At 40.4% G+C, this 20399-nt stretch overlaps 7 non-coding genes across 7 annotated transcripts; all 7 read right to left on the reverse strand.

The window, feature by feature from the left end:
* Positions 1-9236: 9236 nt before the first annotated feature.
* Positions 9237-9309, reverse strand: trnav-cac (transfer RNA valine (anticodon CAC)). Its single transcript has one exon. It is a non-coding gene; the product is annotated as a tRNA-Val (tRNA).
* A 1465-nt stretch (positions 9310-10774) lies between these two features.
* Positions 10775-10847, reverse strand: trnav-cac (transfer RNA valine (anticodon CAC)). Its single transcript has one exon. It is a non-coding gene; the product is annotated as a tRNA-Val (tRNA).
* A 3539-nt stretch (positions 10848-14386) lies between these two features.
* trnav-aac (transfer RNA valine (anticodon AAC)) lies at positions 14387-14459 on the reverse strand. The gene has a single exon. It is a non-coding gene; the product is annotated as a tRNA-Val (tRNA).
* A 1903-nt stretch (positions 14460-16362) lies between these two features.
* trnav-cac (transfer RNA valine (anticodon CAC)) lies at positions 16363-16435 on the reverse strand. The gene has a single exon. It is a non-coding gene; the product is annotated as a tRNA-Val (tRNA).
* Positions 16436-17320: 885 nt separating this feature from the next.
* trnav-aac (transfer RNA valine (anticodon AAC)) lies at positions 17321-17393 on the reverse strand. The gene has a single exon. It is a non-coding gene; the product is annotated as a tRNA-Val (tRNA).
* Positions 17394-19322: 1929 nt separating this feature from the next.
* trnav-cac (transfer RNA valine (anticodon CAC)) lies at positions 19323-19395 on the reverse strand. The gene has a single exon. It is a non-coding gene; the product is annotated as a tRNA-Val (tRNA).
* An 885-nt stretch (positions 19396-20280) lies between these two features.
* trnav-aac (transfer RNA valine (anticodon AAC)) lies at positions 20281-20353 on the reverse strand. Its single transcript has one exon. It is a non-coding gene; the product is annotated as a tRNA-Val (tRNA).
* Positions 20354-20399: the final 46 nt, after the last annotated feature.

Genomic DNA, 20399 nt, shown 5'->3' on the forward strand with positions numbered 1-20399 from the left:
AATTACACATGTATAAGAGCTGTATGAACATGCTTCTGACGTTTTTTATTGATGTCGTTTTTTGGGTTGCTTTTGCTTGTGCATAAGGCATATGTTTTGTGCATTTGGAATATGATTTCATAGGAAGTCAAAAGTGACATATTTGCTTGTGCATAAGGCATATGATTTGTGCATTTGGAATATGATTTCATAGGAAGTCAAAAGTGACATATTTATATTTTTTGCCAAATGCCATTAGAAATGTGCAAATGAAATGTCCAATTATTTTTTGTCAATTATACATGTATGAAAGTATTGAATGTGCCACATCAGTATGTTTGTCCGTTTGCCATGTACGATCATAGGAAGTCGGTTTCCAAACCCAAAAGTCAGTGAACCATGGTCCAAAATGGCATTTATACTGCCCAAATGATATATATCCCTATGTTGAGCCATCAATCAACGCAGATGGTCTACTTGTCATGTATGATGAGGGAGAAGTGGGACTCTTGTTGCTTTTAACATTTTTAAAACGAATTTGACATGCTCATAATGCATAATTGACTGGCCCGATGATCTCGGGATGGCCGTGCAGTGACTGTGGTTCCTCTCCATCGCTCGTTGTGTTGATTTCATCATGTCAACTTTGGTGGATATTTTTTGCTGTTGAATCATATTGCAAATGCGCGTTACATTTGCAATATTGCGCGTTACGTTTGCAATATGATTCAATGGGCATTAGCATCACAAAATTAGGCATGCTCAAAAATACTGCAGAAACGCATTATTGACTGGCTCGATGAACTCGGGATGGCCGGGCAGTGACTGTGGTTCCTCTCCATTGCCGTCACCCAGCAGTCAGCGTCCATCAGTCAATTAGATGTCATTTGACACCAAACTGATAGCATCTGACACACCAAATCCACTGTTTCCAACTCGTATAGAAGCCAACTATCACATATGTCAGAGAAGGGCCCATATTCACAGTGCTTTCAATTTAAACCATAAAAAAACCTAAAACAACATAGTTACGTTATAGCTGCGGGTCCAGCTCTGACATTATGTGTAGGCCTATGTGAGGCGACCCCGAATCCCAAGTTTCGGCTCGATAGGTCATTCGGTGCCCGAGCAATGGCCTTAATTGGTGCTGAAAATCCACTTTTCAGGGCGTTACTACAGGGTCCCTGAATGAGCTATCGGACAGAGACATTGGGGTCCGTCTCTATGGGCCGAGGGCGGTTTCAATGCACCTAGTCTTGCGACTCTGGGACATTTCTACATGTCGCCATGTCCGTGATATTCAAATGAATTGAAAATATTGCAAATGTACGAGGCGGTTTCTCGTCAGAGAACCTTCTAGAGCCCCATAAAATCACCGTGCACTATCGACTTGAGATCTAGAACAGGTTTCTAAAATGTCGGAGCTCCTAGGTCTGACGGTTTCTTGAATCGTTTGAACGAAAGTAACTATTGAAGACGGTATAAGCCTCTAAGAGCCCCACACTATGTACCTATGGCCAAATTGTGTGTGTGTGTTTTTGTTTTTTTGCAAAAAGAATAGACACACGTTGTCCTTTGGGGTAGGCATATACAGAATCCTGAATAAGAAGTCTCTACCTTAAGAATTGACTGAGTAACAGATGGTTGAGTTGCGTGATTTTCACTATCTGCAGGTGGCAATATGACAATAGCTCTTGGGTGTTTTTTAACCACTTCCGGTTGTCACAGGAAGCTCTTGCTTCACACACGTTGTCTTTGGGGTAGACATAAACAGAATCCTGAATAAGAGTCTCTACCTTAAGAATTGACTGAATAACAGATGGTTGAGTTGCGTGCTTTTCACTATCTGCAGGTAGCAATATGACAATAGCTCTAGGCTGTTTTAACCACTTCCGTTGTCACAGGAAGTTCTTACTCAACACACGTTGTCTTTGGGGTAGACATAAATGGAATCCTGAATAAGAAGTCTCTCACCTTAAGAATTGACTGAGTAACAGATGGTTGAGTTGCGTGATTTTCACTATGTGCACGTAATATGACAATAGCTCTTGGGTGTTTTTAACCACTTCTGGTTGTCACAGGAAGCTCTTGCTTCACACACGTTGTCTTTGGGGTAGACATAAACATAATCCTGAATAAGAAGTCTCTACCTTAAGAATTGACTGAGTAACAGATGGTTGAGTTGCGTGATTTTCACAATGCGCACGTAATATGACAATAGCTCTTGGGTGTTTTTAACCACTTCCGGTGTCACAGGAAGCTCTTGCTTCACACACGTTGTGTTTTGGGGTAGACATAAACAGAATCCTGAATAAGAAGTCTCTACCTTAAGAATTGACTGAGTAACAGATGGTTGAGTTGCGTGATTTTCACTATGCGCATATAATATGACAATAGCTCTTGGGTGATTTCAACCACTTCCGGTTTGTCACAGGAAGCTCTTGCTTCACACACGTTGTCTTTGGGGTAGACATAAACAGAATCCTGAATAAGAAGTCTCTACCTTCAGAATTGACTGAGTAACAGATGGTTGAGTTGCGTGATTTTCACTATATGCAGGTTGACCATATGACAATAGCTCTAGGCTGTTTTAACCACTTCCCGTTGTCACATGAAGATTCTTACTCAACACACGTTGTCTTTGGGGTAGACATAAACAGAATCCTGAATAAGAAGTCTCTACCTTAAGAATTGACTGAGTAACAGATGGTTTGAGTTGCGTGATTTCACTATCTGCAGTGGCAATATGACAATAGCTCTTGGGTGTTTTAACCACTTCCGGTTGTCACAGGAAGCTGTTGCTTCACACACGGTGTCTTTGGGGTAGACATAAACAGAATCCTGAATAAGAAGTCTCTACCTTAAGAATTGACTGAGTAACAGATGGTTTGAGTTGCGTGATTTTTCACTATGCGCACGTATATGACAATAGCTCTTGGGGTGATTTTAACCACTTCCGGTTGTCACAGGAAGCTCTTGCTTTACCGCCGTTGTCTTTGGGGTAGACATAAACAGAATCCTGAATAAGAAGTCTCTACCTTAAGAATTGACTGAATGACAGATGGTTGAGTTGCGTGATTTTCACTATATGCAGGTTGACCATATGACAATAGCTCTAGGGTGATTTTAACCACTTCCGGTTGTCACAGGAAGCTCTTGCTTCACACACGTTGTCTTTGGGGTAGACATAAACAGAATCCTGAATAAGAAGTCTCTACCTTAAGAATTGACTGAGTAACAGATGGTTGAGTTGCGTGATTTTCACTATCTGCAGGTGGCAATATGACAATAGCTCTTGAGCGTTTTTAAACCACTTCCGGTTGTCACAGGAAGCTGTTGCTTCACACACGTTGTCTTGGGGTAGACATAAACGAATCCTGAATAAGAAGTCTCTACCTTAAGAATTGACTGAGTAACAGATGGTTGAGTTGCGTGATTTTCACTATCTGCAGGTTGCTTATATGACAATAGCTCTAGGGTGATTTTAACATTTTCCGGTTGCTCCAGGAACCTTAGAATCGACACAGGTAGACCTCACAGTAGCCTGATGGATTGTTATAGAAGACAGGTTCACAAGGCATTCATAACCCACATAGACTTCAGGTTGAATTTAGGAGAATTGTCAATGTATTCCTATGGGGAGAGAAGTCATTGCACACAGTTTGATCTAAACACCTTCTTTTCACTGTGAAGGGTTAATGCCACAGGGTCAAGGTTAGGCTTGCACAGATCGGGAGGACCTCAGGAACGCTCCTGAGGTTGAATTGTGCTTCTAACCCTAATGGTTCTCTCACTGTCACCCATAAGCACTTGACATATTGGTGCAGGCCTCATTTTGGGCCTAGTTTTCTCACGGTCACTGCGCTCATACCGAGCAAGCTACGGTCAAGCGGGGCGTCTCATTGAACTCGTCTCAGCCTAGAGATAATGGTAATGCCATTGCAGGCTCTTTGTGTCTTTAAGCACCGCACTGTGTCACTCCGTCCTTGCTGTGTGTGTGTTTGAGAGAGCTTTTCTTTGACATCTGATGGGATAAATGACTGATTTACAGTTCATGAGGGTTGCCTAGTCACACATATGAAGTTGTGGAAAGATCTGACCTTTTTAACCCTTCAAAACAGCCCCTATGACACCATTATAAGGCATTTCTGGTTGACACAGGAATCTGAACGTTAGGCTCTTATAGAATATTGAGTTTTAAGTGTTTCTCTTAAGAACTGACTTATTTACAGAGGGTTGAACAAGTGTGTGTTGTTTCAGAAAATCACAGAAAATCACAGAAATCTCGCAGAGCTCCGAAACCTGCCTTAACGGACTCATCTGAACACGCTGCAACTGGATATGTAACTTTTTTGAAAAAAAAAACCTCTTGTTGTTGAATATCACCAATGTGTCATTGTACAATTTCTCTGAAATGAACATTGGTAAATGCATGGTTCCTTTTCTCCTGACACCGTAGGCTCATGTAGTTTGATGTGAAGCGGTCAAATCAGCACTCTATTTTCCTGTTTGACTTTCAATCCCAGAAAAATAGCCTTAACTCGAAAAGCGTCGAGGCCTCGACTCCATCCTGTTCGGGGCCAACTGCCCATTATGCCAAACCCACGCAGACCGAGTTTCGTCTTCGAATTATCTTCCGTTTAGGAGAAAAAGCCGTGTCGCGATTGGTGATATATGTTACATTTGCAATATGATTCCATACGCCCTCTCGTGGAATAATCCGGGACTGCAAGGAAATGACCAAAATTAGAAAATTTTATTAAACGGAAACTAAAGGTCCGAGAGACTCCGTTCGATGACTTCCTGGAAGATCCGGCCCCCGTGAGCGGCCCGACGCCGTCCGCGGATTTATCGGACGTGGTCGGACGTCTAGTAAGGGAGCGTACATTTGCAACATGGACTTTCTCACTAACCATACGGATGGCGCACGCGACGTCCCTTCATGTATGTTAGGAATGCCCACAAGTCTACCGCCCATAATATCCCAAATAGAGTACCACAGTAGGAGTCATAATACCCATAAGAACTAGCGGTCGAACAGGGAAATGGTTCCAATCGTTTTTCCACCATTCATATTCCCCACAGGGGATTTTAAAAACAATTAAAAAAGGCCCGTGTTTCTTCTTGGCTTACCCTGGCATGGTAACCGTGTAATTCTCTCTAGGACAAGGTGACTTTTAGAAAAAATATTCGCCTGTATTTACCCCCCCAAAATTAAATGCTAATTAACTGCTAATGTGGCTATCATAAAGAACTACAAATGTATTATTTTAAGTGTTTCTAAAATCCCCTATGGGAAAAATGAATGGTGGAAAAATGGTTGGAACTATTTCCCTGTTTGACCGCTAGGTTTTATGGGTATTATGACACCTCAACTGTGGGGCTTTTCCCAGTTTTATTTGACAATGTGTATCATGTTAAATATTAGCCACTATCGGGAGCCACTGTCAGTAACAGCCACATACATTTATTTTGGCATACTTTCATTCCGTTGACCTTTCTTTAATCTGTCACATCCTTGTGAATTGTTCCTGAGGGTTGCTAGCATTAGTGAATCATATTAAGCTAAAGTATTGCAATAATTTGGGACATGTAGCCTATTTGAATCATTATGGAACTCAGACCACACGTAGCAGGAATTTATTCAGAGCGCCCAAGCTAGCCACCCCAGCAGAGTGCGTTACGCGACTTAAAAGGGTAAGTCTGAATAGCAAATACTGAGAAGTGCGTAGGAAAAGCATGAATTCCTAAATTGGGATCGAGCCCTAAGTGAATAGGCTTACTGTCTAATTTGTTAAAATGTGCTTCCGCCCGGTCTCCTTTCGCGTGTTAGGCGAACGTGATAACCGCTACACTACGGAAACTGCATGAGTAGGATACTAAGGGTGTGACTTTGGCTGGGTGGGTGGGTGGGGCATTTATCGCTCTCAGAACCTAATGAAGTCAGAAATGACCCAGCTCATTAACTAAGCAATAAGGCTTGAGATCCTGTGAACTATCGTGTGAATAACTCCTGAATAAGGGCTGATTCACCGTAGGGATGGTTTGGCTGAGCAGCCGGCTCTTGGAAGAGTCTTGGTGGTTCCAAACTTCTTCCTTTTAAGAATGATGGAAGCCACTGTGTTCTTGGGTACCTTCAATGCTGCAGAAATGTATCGGTACCCTTCCCCACGTCTGTGCCTCGACACAATCCTGTCTCGGAGCTCTAGGGACAATTCCTTCCACCTCATGGCTTAGTTTATGCTCTGACATGCACTGTCAACTGTTGAACCTTATATAGAAAGACAGGTGTGTGCCTTTTCAAATCATGACCAATCCATTGAATTTACCACAGGTGGACTCCAATCAAGTTGTAGAAACATCTCAAGGATGATCAATGGAAACAGGATGGACCTGAGCTCAATTTCCAGCCTCATAGCAAAGGGTCTGAAAACGTATGTAAATAAGGTATTTTTAAAATCTTTTTTTATGAATTAAAAATGATATGTTATCGCTTTGTCATTATGGGGTATTGTGTGTAGATAGATTTTATTTGACTTAATCCATTTTCAGAATAAGGCTGTAACGTAACAAAATGTGGAAAAAAGTAAGGGGTCTGAATACTTTCCGAATGCACTGTAGCTATGCAGGCTAGCTACTTTTCCTTTGCTAGCCAGCCAACTAAATCTATCACACAATCACATCAAGCAGCTGAAATGACAGAAAACTGTCTGCACTTTTGTTTGTTTTACCTTGGATTATATTGCCATTTCTTTGGATATATCCATTATAATGACCCTGATAAATTAATTTGCCTGTCTCAGGGAAGCTGTCATTCTGGTCACATTCATACACATCGCACGGTGGAGGTCACCAAAAAAACGGCAACATTGATCCACAGGTCGGAGAGGCAGACAGCAAGGTTTAGACAAACCTCAACTGTTTCAAACCATATGCTAGCCTAGGGGCATTGGGAATCTTGTTCTAGGACCAGTGATAGTTTAAAGTGGGGTCGGGTGGGACTGCAGTGGGGATTATATATATCATTATTTAGGAAACCAAAAAATTATAGGGTATCAAGATCGTGTATGAGACAATATAGAAACGTTTCTGAGAAGTTCATTAGAAAAAAAGTATTTGATAGGTTACTTGTGACAGTTTATTTGTTGTGTAAAAAAAAATGTAACGTACCGATTTTAAAGTTGTATTTGGGGTGGGATCACAAGAATGATTGCAAAAAAATGGGGACCCCGAAATTCTGTAGGAAAAAATGGTGTCCCTGCTGAAAAGGTTTGAATACCATTGGTCTAGACACATTTTTCCAGGGGAGATGAAGTTTATAAATTGACTGGCTGGGCCGTGGGACCGTGGATGCGCATTTATAAATCTAATGGAACCCGCTAACAGGCACTACCCCGCAGAATGCTGGGATGTGGTGCTTCAACTCCCTGCTATTAACCAATTAGCAATCCAGGATCCAAACACCTGTTTTATAACATTGCATCTGCCTCTGGTTATATGAAAGACATGTCTAAGACTGGTCTATTCATGTATTCTGTAGGGCCTATGTATTTGTTTTCGTTTTTTTTTTCAGTAATCACCAATCTGCCTCTGGTTATTGAAAGACCATGTCTAAGACTGGTCTATTCATGGTATTCTGCAGGCCTATGGTATTTGTTTCGTTTTTTTTCAAGTTATGACCCTGTTTCTGTCATCACTATCTGTTTTGTTAAAATTGTGTTTCCGGCCCGGTTCGAACCGGGGGAACTTTCGTGTGTGAGGCGAACGTGATAACCACTACACTACGGAAAATACAAGAAAAAAAGTTTGAAGTCATGGAAAATGTTAGGAATGCCCACAAGTCTACCGCCCATAATATCCCAAATAGAGTACCACAGTAGGAGTCATAATACCATAAGAACTAGCTGTCGAACAGGGAAATGGTTCCAATCGTTTTTCCACATTCATATTCCCCACAGGGGATTTTAAAAACAATTAAAAAAGGCTATTGTTTCTTGTTGGCTTACCCTGGCATGGTAACCGTGTCAATTCTCTCTAGGACAAGGTGACTTTTATAAAAAATATTCGCCTGTATTTACCCCCCCAAAATTAAATGCTAATTAACTGCTAATGTGGCTATCATAAAGAACTACAAATGTATTATTTTAAGTGTTTCTAAAATCCCCTATGGGAAAAATGAATAGTGGAAAAATGATTGGAACCATTTCCCTGTTTGACCGCTAGGTTTTATTTGTATTATGACACCTCCACTGTGGGGCTTTTCCCAGTTTTATTTGACAATTTGTATCATGTTAAATATTAGCCACTATCGGGAGCCACTGTCAGTAACAGCCACATACATTTATTTTGGCATACTTTCATTCCGTTGACCTTTCTTTAATCTGTCACATCCTTGTGAATTGTTTCCTGAGGGTTGCTAGCATTAGTGAATCATATTAAACTAAAGTATTGCAATAATTTGGGACATGTAGCCTATTTGAATTGACAAACCTCAACTGTTTCAAACCATATGCTAGCCTAGGGGCATTGGGAAATATTGTCTAGACCAGTGATATTTAAAGTCGGGGTCGGGGGGACTGCAGTGGGGATATATATTCATTATTTAGGAACAAAAAATTATGAGTACAGATTATTGTATGAGACAATATAGAAACGTTTTTGAGAAAGTTAATTAGAAAAAAAGTATTTGATTGGGTAATTGAAGGTTATTTGTTGATGTAAAAAAAATGTAACGTACCGATTTTAAAGTTGTATTTGGGGTGGGATCACAAGAAATGATTGCAAAAAAATGGGGACCCCAGAAATTCTGTAGGAAAACATGGTGTCCCTGCTGAAAAGGTTTGAATACCATTGGTCTAGACACATTTTTCCAGGGGAGATGAAATTTATAAATTGACTGGCTGGGCCGTGGGACAGTGGATGCGCATTTATAAATCTAATGGAACCGCTAAAAGGCACTACCCGCAGAATGCTGGGATGGTGGTCCTTCAACTCCCTGCTATTAACCAATTAGCATCCAGGATCCAAACAACCTGTTTTATAACATTGCATTGCCTCTGGTTATTGAAAGACATGTCTAAGACTGGTCTTTTCATGTATTCTGTAGGCCTATGTATTTGTTTCGTTTTTTTCAGTTATCACTATCTGCCTCTGGTCTAAGATTGGTCTATTCATGTATTCTGCAGGCCTATTTATTTGTTTCGTTTTTTTTCAGTTATGACCCTGTTTCGGTCATCACTATCTGTTTTGTTAAAATTTGTTTCCACCCGGTTTCGAACCGGGGACCTTTCGCGTGTGAGGCGAACGTGATAACCACTACACTACAGAAACTACAAGAAAAAGAGTGGAAGTCATGGAAAAGGTTAGGAATGCCCACAAGTCTACCGCCCATAATATCCCAAATAGAGTACCACAGTAGGAGTCATAATACCCATAAGAACTAGCGGTCGAACAGGGAAATGGTTCCAATCGTTTTTCCACCATTCATATTCCCCACAGGGGATTTTAAAAACAATTAAAAAAGGTATTTGTTTCTTGTTGGCTTACCCTGGCATGGTAACCGTGCAATTCTCTCTAGGACAAGGTGACTTTTATAAAAATATTCGCCTGTATTTACCCCCCCAAAATTAAATGCTAATTAACTGCTAATGTGGCTATCATAAAGAACTACAATGTATTATTTTAAGTGTTTCTAAAATCCCCTATGGGAAAAATGAATAGTGGAAAAATGATTGGAACCATTTCCCTGTTTGACCGCTAGGTTTTATTGGTATTATGACACCTCCACTGTGGGGCTTTTCCCAGTTTTATTTGACAATTTGTATCATGTTAAATATTAGCCACTATCGGGAGCCACTGTCAGTAACAGCCACATACATTTATTTTGGCATACTTTCATTCCGTTGACCTTTCTTTAATCTGTCACATCCTTGTGAATTGTTCCTGAGGGTTGCTAGCATTAGTGAATCATTTTAAACTAAAGTATTGCAATAATTTGGGACATGTAGCCTATTTGAATTGACAAACCTCAACTGTTTCAAACCATATGCTAGCCTAGGGGCATTGGGAAATATTGTCTAGACCAGTGATATTTAAAGTCGGGGTCGGGGGGACTGCAGTGGGGATATATATATTCATTATTTAGGAACAAAAAATTATGAGTACAGATTATTGTATGAGACAATATAGAAACGTTTTTGAGAAAGTTAATTAGAAAAAAAGTATTTGATTGGGTAATTGAAGGTTATTTGTTGATGTAAAAAAAAATGTAACGTACCGATTTTAAAGTTGTATTTGGGGTGGGATCACAAGAAATGATTGCAAAAAAATGGGGACCCCAGAAATTCTGTAGGAAAATATGGTGTCCCTGCTGAAAAGGTTTGAATACCATTGGTCTAGACACATTTTTCCAGGGGAGATGAAATTTATAAATTGACTGGCTGGGCCGTGGGACAGTGGATGCGCATTTATAAATCTAATGGAACCGCTAACAGGCACTACCCGCAGAATGCTGGGATGGTGGTCCTTCAACTCCCTGCTATTAACCAATTAGCATCCAGGATCCAAACAACCTGTTTTATAACATTGCATTGCCTCTGGTTATTGAAAGACATGTCTAAGACTGGTCTTTTCATGTATTCTGTAGGCCTATGTATTTGTTTCGTTTTTTTCAGTTATCACTATCTGCCTCTGGTCTAAGATTGGTCTATTCATGTATTCTGCAGGCCTATTTATTTGTTTCGTTTTTTTCAGTTATGACCCTGTTTCGGTCATCACTATCTGTTTTGTTAAAATTTATTTCCACCCGGTTTTGAACCGGGGACCTTTCGCGTGTGAGGCGAACGTGATAACCACTACACTACAGAAACTACAAAAAAAAGAGTGGAAGTCATGGAAAAGGTTAGGAATGCCCACAAGTCTACCGCCCATAATATCCCAAATAGAGTACCACAGTAGGAGTCATAATACCCATAAGAACTAGCGGTCGAACAGGGAAATGGTTCCAATCGTTTTTTCCACCATTCATATTCCCCACAGGGGATTTTAAAAACAATTAAAAAAGGCCTGTGTTTCTTGTTGGCTTACCCTGGCATGGTAACCGTGTAATTCTCTCTAGGACAAGGTGACTTTTATAAAAAATATTCGCCTGTATTTACCCCCCCAAAATTAAATGCTAATTAACTGCTAATGTGGCTATCATAAAGAACTACAAATGTATTATTTTAAGTGTTTCTAAAATCCCCTATGGGAAAAATGAATGGTGGAAAATGGTTGGAACCATTTCCCTGTTTGACCGCTAGGTTTTATGGGTATTATGACACCTCCACTGTGGGGCTTTTCCCAGTTTTATTTGACAATTTGTATCATGTTAAATATTAGCCACTATCGGGAGCCACTGTCAATAACAGCCACATACATTTATTTTGGCATACTTTCATTCCGTTGACCTTTCTTTAATCTGTCACATCCTTGTGAATTGTTCCTGAGGGTTGCTAGCATGAGTGAATCATATTAAGCTAAAGTAAAGTGTTTCCGCCCAGTCTCGAACCAGGGACCTTTTGCGTGTTAGGCAAATGTGATTACCGCTACACTACGGAAACTGCATGAGTAGGATACTAAGGGTGTGACTTTGGCTGGCTGGCTGGGTGGGTGGGTGGGTGGGGCATTTATCGCTCTCAGAACCTAACGAAGTCAGAAATGACTTAGTCCATTAACTAAGCAATAAGGCTTCAGATCCCGGGAATTATCGTGTGAATAACTCCTGAATAAGGGCTGATTCACCGTAGGGATGGTTTGGCTGAGCAGCCGGCTCTTGGAAGAGTCTTGGTGGTTCCAAACTTCTTCCTTTTAAGAATGATGGAAGCCACTGTGTTCTTGGGTACCTTCAATGCTGCAGAAATGTATCGGTACCCTTCCCCACGTCTGTGCCTCGACACAATCCTGTCTCGGAGCTCTAGGGACAATTCCTTCCACCTCATGGCTTAGTTTATGCTCTGACATGCACTGTCAACTGTGGAACCTTATATAGACAGACAGGTGTGTGCCTTTTCAAATCATGACCAATCCATTGAATTTACCACAGGTGGACTCCAATCAAGTTGTAGAAACATCTCAAGGATGATCAATGGAAACAGGATGGACCTGAGCTCAATTTCCAGCCTCATAGCAAAGGGTCTGAAAACGTATGTAAATAAGGTATTTTTTTAATCTTTTTTTATGAATTAAAAATGATATGTTATCGCTTTGTCATTATGGGGTATTGTGTGTAGATAGATTTTATTTGACTTAATCCATTTTCAGAATAAGGCTGTAACGTAACAAAATGTGGAAAAAAGTAAGGGGTCTGAATACTTTCCGAATGCACTGTAGCTATGCAGGCTAGCTACTTTTCCTTTGCTAGCCAGCCAACTAAATCTATCACACAATCACATCAAGCAGCTGAAATGACAGAAAACTGTCTGCACTTTTGTTTGTTTTACCTTGGATTATATTGCCATTTCTTTGGATATATCCATTATAATGACCCTGATAAATTAATTTGCCTGGCTCAGAGAAGCTGTCATTCTGGTCACAATCATACACATCGCACGGTGGAGGTCACCAAAAAAACGGCAACATTGATCCACAGGTCTGAGAGGCAGACAGCAAGGTTTAGACAAACCTCAACTGTTTCAAACCATATGCTAGCCTAGGGGCATTGGGAAATATTGTCTAGACCAGTGATATTTAAAGTCGGGGTCGGGGGGACTGCAGTGGGGATATATATATATTCATTATTTAGGAACAAAAATTATGAGTACAGATTATTGTATGAGACAATATAGAAACGTTTTTTTAGAAAGTTAATTAGAAAAAAAGTATTTGATTGGGTAATTGAAGGTTATTTGTTGATGTAAAAAAAAATGTAACGTACCGATTTCAAAGTTGTATTTGGGGTGGGATCACAAGAAATGATTGCAAAAAAATGGGGACCCCAGAAATTCTGTAGGAAAAAATGGTGTCCCTGCTGAAAAGGTTTGAATACCATTGATCTAGACACATTTTTCCAGGGGAGATGAAGTTTATAAATTGACTGGCTGGGCCGTGGGACAGTGGATGCGCATTTATAAATCTAATGGATCCGCTAACAGGCACTACCCGCAGAATGCTGGGATGGTGGTGCTTCAACTCCCTGCTATTAACCAATTAGCATCCAGGATCCAAACAACCTGTTTTATAACTTTGCATCGCCTCTGGTTATTGAAAGACATGTCTAAGACTGGTCTATTCATGTATTCTGTAGGCCTATGTATTTCTTTCGTTTTTTTTCAGTTATCACTATCTGCCTCTGGTTATTGAAAGACATGTCAAAGACTGGTCTATTCATGTATTCTGCAGGCCTATGTATTTGTTTTGTTTTTTTTCAGTTATGACCCTGTTTCTGTCATCACTATCTGTTTTGTTAAAATTTGTTTCCGCCTAGTTTCGAACCGGGGACCTTTTGCGTGTGAGGCAAACGTGATAACCACTACACTACTGAAACTACAAGAAGGAGAGTGGAAGTCATGGAAAATGTTAGGAATGTCCACAAGTCTACCGCCCATAATATCCCAAATAGAGTACCACAGTAGGAGTCATAATACCCATAAGAACTAGCGGTCGAACAGGGAAATGGTTCCAATCGTTTTTCCACCATTCATATTCCCCACAGGGGATTTTAAAAACAATTAAAAAAAGCCCGTGTTTCTTGTTGGCTTACCCTGGCATGGTAACCGTGTAATTCTCTCTAGGACAAGGTGACTTTTATAAAAAATATTCGCCTGTATTTACCCCCCCAAAATTAAATGCTAATTAACTGCTAATGTGGCTATCATAAAGAACTACAAATGTATTATTTTAAGTGTTTCTAAAATCCCCTATGGGAAAAATGAATGGTGGAAAAATGGTTGGAACTATTTCCCTGTTTGACCGCTAGGTTTTATGGGTATTATGACACCTCAACTGTGGGGCTTTTCCCAGTTTTATTTGAGAATTTGTATCATGTTAAATATTAGCCACTATCGGGAGCCACTGTCAGTAACAGCCACATACATTTATTTTGGCATACTTTCATTCCGTTGACCTTTCTTTAATCTGTCACATCCTTGTGAATTGTTCCTGAGGGTTGCTAGCATTAGTGAATCATATTAAGCTAAAGTATTGCAATAATTTGGGACATGTAGCCTATTTGAATCATTATGGAACTCAGACCACACGTAGCAGGAATTTATTCAGAGCGCCCAAGCTAGCCACCCCAGCAGAGTGCGTTACGCGACTTAAAAGGGTAAGTCTGAATAGCAAATACTGAGAAGTGCGTAGGAAAAGCATGAATTCCTAAATTGGGATCGAGCCCTAAGTGAATAGGCTTACTGTCTAATTTGTTAAAATGTGTTTCTGCCCGGTCTCGAACCAGGGACCTTTCACGTGTTAGGCGAACGTGATAACCGCTACACTACAGAAACTTCATGAGTAAGATACTAAGGGTGTGACTTTGGCTGGGTGGGTGGGTGGGGCATTTATCGCTCTCAGAACCTAATGAAGTCAGAAATGACTTAGTCCATTAACTAAGCAATAAGGCTTGAGATCCCGGGAATTATCGTGTGAATAACTCCTGAATAAGGGCTGATTCACCGTAGGGATGGTTTGGCTGAGCAGCCGGCTCTTGGAAGAGTCTTGGTGGTTCCAAACTTCTTCCTTTTAAGAATGATGGAAGCCACTGTGTTCTTGGGTACCTTCAATGCTGCAGAAATGTATCGGTACCCTTCCCCACGTCTGTGCCTCGACTCAATCCTGTCTCGGAGCTCTAGGGACAATTCCTTCCACCTCATGGCTTAGTTTATGCACTGTCAACTGTGGAACCTTATATAGACAGACAGGTGTGTGCCTTTTCAAATCATGACCAATCCATTGAATTTACCACAGGTGGACTCCAATCAAGTTGTAGAAACATCTCAAGGATGATCAACGGAAACAGGATTGACCTGAGCTCAATTTCCAGCCTCATAGCAAAGGTTCTGAAAACGTATGTAAATAAGGTATTTTTTAAATCTTTTTTATGAATTAAAAATGATATGTTATCGCTTTGTCATTATGGGGTATTGTGTGTAGATAGATTTTATTTGACTTAATCCATTTTCAGAATAAGGCTGTAACGTAACAAAATGTGGAAAAAAGTAAGGGGTCTGAATACTTTCCGAATGCACTGTAGCTATGCAGGCTAGCTACTTTTCCTTTGCTAGCCAGCCAACTAAATCTATCACACAATCACATCAAGCAGCTGAAATGACAGAAAACTGTCTGCACTTTTGTTTGTTTTACCTTGGATTATATTGCCATTTCTTTGGATATATCCATTATAATGACCCTGATCAATTAATTTGCCTGGCTCAGAGAAGCTGTCATTCTGGTCACATTCATACACATCGCACGGTGGAGGTCACCAAAAAAACGGCAACATTGATCCACAGGTCGGAGAGGCAGACAGCAAGGTTTAGACAAACCTCAACTGTTTCAAACCATATGCTAGCCTAGGGGCATTGGGAAATATTGTCTAGACCAATGATATTTAATGTCGGGGTCGGGGGGACTGCAGTGGGGATATATATATTCATTATTTAGGAACAAAAAATTATGAGTACAGATTATTGTATGAGACAATATAGAAACGTTTTTGAGAAAGTTAATTAGAAAAAAAGTATTTGATTGGGTAATTGAAGGTTATTTGTTGATGTAAAAAAAAATGTAACGTACCGATTTTAAAGTTGTATTTGGGGTGGGATCACAAGAAATGATTGCAAAAAAATGGGGACCCCAGAAATTCTGTAGGAAAACATGGTGTCCCTGCTGAAAAGGTTTGAATACCATTGGTCTAGACACATTTTTCCAGGGGAGATGAAGTTTATAAATTGACTGGCTGGGCCGTGGGACAGTGGATGCGCATTTATAAATCTAATGGAACCGCTAACAGGCACTACCTGCAGAATGCTGGGATGGTGGTGCTTCAACTCCCTGCTATTAACCAATTAGCATCCAGGATCCAAACAACCTGTTTTATAACATTGCATTGCCTCTGGTTATTGAAAGACATGTCTAAGACTGGTCTTTTCATGTATTCTGTAGGCCTATGTATTTGTTTCGTTTTTTTTCAGTTATCACTATCTGCCTCTGGTCTAAGACTGGTCTATTCATGTATTCTGTAGGCCTATGTATTTGTTTCGTTTTTTTTCAGTTATCACTATCTGCCTCTGGTTATTGAAAGACATGTCTAAGACTGGTCTATTCATGTATTCTGCAGGCCTATGTATTTGTTTCGTTTTTTTCAGTTATGACCCTGTTTCTGTCATCACTATCTGTTTTGTTAAAATTTGTTTCCGCCCGGTTTCGAACCGGGGACCTTTCGCGTGTGAGGCGAACGTGATAACCACTACACTACGGAAACTACATGAAAATGAGCGGAAGTCATTTAAAATGTTAGGAATGCCCACAAGTCTACCGCCCATAATATCCCAAATAGAGTACCACAGTAGGAGTCATAATACCCATAAGAACTAGCGGTCGAACAGGGAAATGGTTCCAATCGTTTTTCCACCATTCATATTCCCCACAGGGGATTTTAAAAACAATTCAAAAAGGCCTGTGTTTCTTGTTGGCTTACCCTGGCATGGTAACCGTGTAATTCTCTCTAGGACAAGGTGACTTTTAGAAAAAATATTCGCCTGTATTTATCCCCCCAAAATTAAATGCTAATTAACTGCTAATGTGGCGATCATAAAGAACTACAAATGTATTATTTTAAGTGTTTCTAAAATCCCTTATGGGAAAAATGAATGGTGGAAAAATGGTTGGAACCATTTCCCTGTTTGACCGCTAAGTTTTATGGGTATTATGACACCTCCACTGTGGGGCTTTTCCCAGTTTTATTTGACAATTTGTATCATTTTAAATATTAGCCACTATCGGGAGCCACTGTCAGTAACAGCCACATACATTTATTTTGGCATACTTTCATTCCGTTGACCTTTCTTTAATCTGTCACATCCTTGTGATTTGTTCCTGAGGGTTGCTAGCATTAGTGAATCATATTAAGCTAAAGTATTGCAATAATTTGGGACATGTAGCCTATTTGAATCATTATGGAACTCAGACCACACGTAGCAGGAATTTATTCAGAGCGCCCAAGCTAGCCACCCCAGCAGAGTGCGTTACGCGACTAAAAAGGGTAAGTCTGAATAGCAAACACTGAGAAGTGCGTAGGAAAAGCATGAATTCCTAAATTGGGATCGAGCCCTAAGTGAATAGGCTTACTGTCTAATTTGTTAAAATGTGTTTCCGCCCGGTCTCGAACCGGGGACCTTTCGCGTGTTAGGCGAACGTGATAACCTCTACACTACGGAAACTGCATGAGTAGGATACTAAGGGTGTGACTTTGGCTGGGTGGGTGGCTGGGTGGGTGGGGCATTTATCGCTCTCAGAACCTAATGAAGTCAGAAATGACTTAGTCCATTAACTAAGCAATAAGGCTTGAGATCCCGGGAATTATCGTGTGAATAACTCCTGAATAAGGGCTGATTCACCGTAGGGATGGTTTGGCTGAGCAGCCGGCTCTTGGAAGAGTCTTGGTGGTTCCAAACTTCTTCATTTTAAGAATGATGGAAGCCACTGTGTTCTTGGGTACCTTCAATGCTGCAGAAATGTATCGGTACCCTTCCCCACGTCTGTGCCTCGACACAATCCTGTCTCGGAGCTCTAGGGACAATTCCTTCCACCTCATGGCTTAGTTTATGCTCTGACATGCACTGTCAACTGTTGAACCTTATATAGACAGACAGGTGTGTGCCTTTTCAAATCATGACCAATCCATTGAATTTACCACAGGTGGACTCCAATCAAGTTGTAGAAACATCTCAAGGATGATCAATGGAAACAGGATGGACCTGAGCTCAATTTCCAGCCTCATAGCAAAGGTTCTGAAAACGTATGTAAATAAGGTATTTTTTAAATCTTTTTTTATGAATTAAAAATGATATGTTATCGCTTTGTCATTATGGGGTATTGTGTGTAGATAGATTTTATTTGACTTAATCCATTTTCAGAATAAGGCTGTAACGTAACAAAATGTGGAAAAAAGTAAGGGGTCTGAATACTTTCCGAATGCACTGTAGCTATGCAGGCTAGCTACTTTTCCTTTGCTAGCCAGCCAACTAAATCTATCACACAATCACATCAAGCAGCTGAAATGACAGAAAACTGTCTGCACTTTTGTTTGTTTTACCTTGGATTAAATTGCCATTTCTTTGGATATATCCATTATAATGACCCTGATAAATTAATTTGCCTGGCTCAGAGAAGCTGTCATTCTGGTCACATTCATACACATCACACGGTGGAGGTCACCAAAAAAACGGCAACATTGATCCACAGGTCGGAGAGGCAGACAGCAAGGTTTAGACAAACCTCAACTGTTTCAAACCATATGCTAGCCTAGGGGCATTGGGAAATATTGTCTAGACCAATGATATTTAATGTCGGGGTCGGGGGGACTGCAGTGGGGATATATATATTCATTATTTAGGAACAAAAAATTATGAGTACAGATTATTGTATGAGACAATATAGAAACGTTTTTGAGAAAGTTAATTAGAAAAAAAGTATTTGATTGGGTAATTGAAGGTTATTTGTTGATGTAAAAATAAAAAAAAATGTAACGTACCGATTTTAAAGTTGTATTTGGGGTGGGATCACAAGAAATGATTGCAAAAAAATGGGGACCCCAGAAATTCTGTAGGAAAACATGGTGTCCCTGCTGAAAAGGTTTGAATACCATTGGTCTAGACACATTTTTCCAGGGGAGATGAAGTTTATAAATTGACTGGCTGGGCCGTGGGACAGTGGATGCGCATTTATAAATCTAATGGAACCGCTAACAGGCACTACCTGCAGAATGCTGGGATGGTGGTGCTTCAACTCCCTGCTATTAACCAATTAGCATCCAGGATCCAAACAACCTGTTTTATAACATTGCATTGCCTCTGGTTATTGAAAGACATGTCTAAGACTGGTCTTTTCATGTATTCTGTAGGCCTATGTATTTGTTTCGTTTTTTTTTCAGTTATCACTATCTGCCTCTGGTCTAAGACTGGTCTATTCATGTATTCTGTAGGCCTATGTATTTGTTTCGTTTTTTTTCAGTTATCACTATCTGCCTCTGGTTATTGAAAGACATGTCTAAGACTGGTCTATTCATGTATTCTGCAGGCCTATGTATTTGTTTCGTTTTTTTCAGTTATGACCCTGTTTCTGTCATCACTATCTGTTTTGTTAAAATTTGTTTCCGCCCGGTTTCGAACCGGGGACCTTTCGCGTGTGAGGCGAACGTGATAACCACTACACTACGGAAACTACATGAAAATGAGCGGAAGTCATTTAAAATGTTAGGAATGCCCACAAGTCTACCGCCCATAATATCCCAAATAGAGTACCACAGTAGGAGTCATAATACCCATAAGAACTAGCGGTCGAACAGGGAAATGGTTCCAATCGTTTTTCCACCATTCATATTCCCCACAGGGGATTTTAAAAACAATTCAAAAAGGCCTGTGTTTCTTGTTGGCTTACCCTGGCATGGTAACCGTGTAATTCTCTCTAGGACAAGGTGACTTTTAGAAAAAATATTCGCCTGTATTTATCCCCCCAAAATTAAATGCTAATTAACTGCTAATGTGGCGATCATAAAGAACTACAAATGTATTATTTTAAGTGTTTCTAAAATCCCTTATGGGAAAAATGAATGGTGGAAAAATGGTTGGAACCATTTCCCTGTTTGACCGCTAAGTTTTATGGGTATTATGACACCTCCACTGTGGGGCTTTTCCCAGTTTTATTTGACAATTTGTATCATTTTAAATATTAGCCACTATCGGGAGCCACTGTCAGTAACAGCCACATACATTTATTTTGGCATACTTTCATTCCGTTGACCTTTCTTTAATCTGTCACATCCTTGTGATTTGTTCCTGAGGGTTGCTAGCATTAGTGAATCATATTAAGCTAAAGTATTGCAATAATTTGGGACATGTAGCCTATTTGAATCATTATGGAACTCAGACCACACGTAGCAGGAATTTATTCAGAGCGCCCAAGCTAGCCACCCCAGCAGAGTGCGTTACGCGACTAAAAAGGGTAAGTCTGAATAGCAAACACTGAGAAGTGCGTAGGAAAAGCATGAATTCCTAAATTGGGATCGAGCCCTAAGTGAATAGGCTTACTGTCTAATTTGTTAAAATGTGTTTCCGCCCGGTCTCGAACCGGGGACCTTTCGCGTGTTAGGCGAACGTGATAACCTCTACACTACGGAAACTGCATGAGTAGGATACTAAGGGTGTGACTTTGGCTGGGTGGGTGGC

Source organism: Salmo trutta, chromosome 21, assembly GCF_901001165.1.
Source record: "Salmo trutta chromosome 21, fSalTru1.1, whole genome shotgun sequence".
Lineage (NCBI taxonomy): Eukaryota > Metazoa > Chordata > Actinopteri > Salmoniformes > Salmonidae > Salmo > Salmo trutta.